This window comes from Charadrius vociferus, unplaced genomic scaffold, assembly GCF_000708025.1.
Source record: "Charadrius vociferus isolate BGI_N301 unplaced genomic scaffold, ASM70802v2 scaffold787, whole genome shotgun sequence".
NCBI classification, from domain to species: domain Eukaryota; kingdom Metazoa; phylum Chordata; class Aves; order Charadriiformes; family Charadriidae; genus Charadrius; species Charadrius vociferus.
In genome coordinates this window covers 883,046-884,891 of record NW_009649307.1, presented here as the reverse complement: position 1 = coordinate 884,891, position 1,846 = coordinate 883,046, and positions in this window count along the sequence as shown.

The following is a 1,846-nucleotide window of genomic DNA, read 5'->3' as shown; positions in this document are numbered from 1 at the left end:
ACCTTCAAGGTCCCTTCCAACCTAAACCACTCTATGATTCCTGCTAGAAAGAGTAAAAAAAAAAAAAGCTGCCTATCGCACGCAACAACTGCTGCACAAGGATTGCCACCAACCCATCCGATGGGTAATGATGTCCTTACTGCTCAAGCACGGCAGACGACCAGATATTACAAGATTTTCAAGCCCGCCAGCAACTGCTTTTGTAAAACCAGGTTTTGTTTTGTTTGCAGCCACGCGTTAGCCTCGCGGCCGACCGATTCCAGCCTGGCAAGCAGGTTCTCAGAGGCAGAAACCGAAGGCAGCCTTCCAGGCTCATGACAGTTGTCCAGTCTGACTTCATCCACGCCACGTGGCAGCGGCCATTGCAGGGTTCAAGCAGGATGTGTTAAAACAGCAGAAAAGCAAAGAGGCTGTATTTGAGGTAAGCATACCACCACATCAGAACTGTAAGAGTGAAATCGGATCACGGCCAGATTTAGAGATGCTCCACATCCAGCATGATCCTTTTCTGAGCCTATTAAAGTTCACAAAGGAACGGGTTATCAGCTGGCCAGCTAAAAAGCAAGGAAAGCAACACTGCACGTTAATTCTCCAGGTCTGGTCATGCAGATTTAGGAAACTGCAAGGTACCTAACAATTTCACCCCACGGGAAATAAACATCTTACATATGCAAGACTACAAAAACCACTAAAGGCTGCAGCTAAGAGGTTCCACGGGCTGCAGTCAGACCATTTGTTAAGGACACGACTGCTTCCAGGCTGCAAATTTGCGTGCCTACCTCTTAGTCATCGCAGTCAAGTGTCCAACACTGTTGAAGCCTTCACATAGCAGAATATAAATTCTTTTCCTGGGTGTTGCAACAGTATAACATCAAACAGATTATTTAACCATCTGGGACGGAAGGTCAGTAAAAGCAGCCACAAACTGCTAAACAAACACAAAAACATTAGGCTGAGGAGCGCTCTTCAGACACCGCGCTCCAGCGAGAGGTGCGTTCCAGCTTGCAGGCTGGTCTGTGCTAGCCGGGGCTGATCCAGGGGCACCTCCCAGTTTACACACAATGAAGCTTGCTCCACTACAATAGGATTCCAGTTTAACAATATAGAGAGAGAACACGGACTAATTTACGCTAGCCAAGTTACTGCTAATGGGTCTTGCCAGTCTCGTTCATCTGTAGCTGGAAATCCTAGCAGCAGGGGAGGTATGAAACGCCCTACGCTGCTGGTTTCCTGCAAGGGAGAAAAAGCTTCTTTTCCTGCAAGGGAGAAAAAGCTTCTTTTCCTGCAAGGGAGAAAAAGCTTCTTTTCCTGCCTCCCCATTATGCCGCTGCTGTCATCTTCCTCACATTGCATTACAGCGCCCTACGGAGAGAGCAGGGAGAGGAGGAAAGTCTTCCAGGCAGCATCGCCACTCTGCTGCGGGCAGCTGTCAACATCGCTGCCTGTTCCACTCTGCTATCCCGCTGTAACATGTTTATCCAACATTTCGTACTTGCCACGGGTATGTGGGTAAGCGCTCCTGCCGCTACCGGCCATCAGGTACCTTCAAGCAAAAGTGATCTGGAAGAAGCATCGGGGAGAGGTTTCCCTCCCCCCTCCATCAAACATTAAAACGCATCACATCTCTGGGATGGCATTTGGAAGTAGAAGTGTAAATCTGTTCCTAACTCTGCTTTTGCAAATGCTGCAAAGAGCCAACCGCTGTCTTCCTTTCGCCAGTCGAGACACAGCAATACCAGAGCACGTCAGTACTGACAGAGCAGAGCAGAAGCCTTGTGTGAGAAGTTTTTTAGACAAAAATATATTACTCGAGGCCATCTTCCATCCTTATATTCCCCAAACAAAG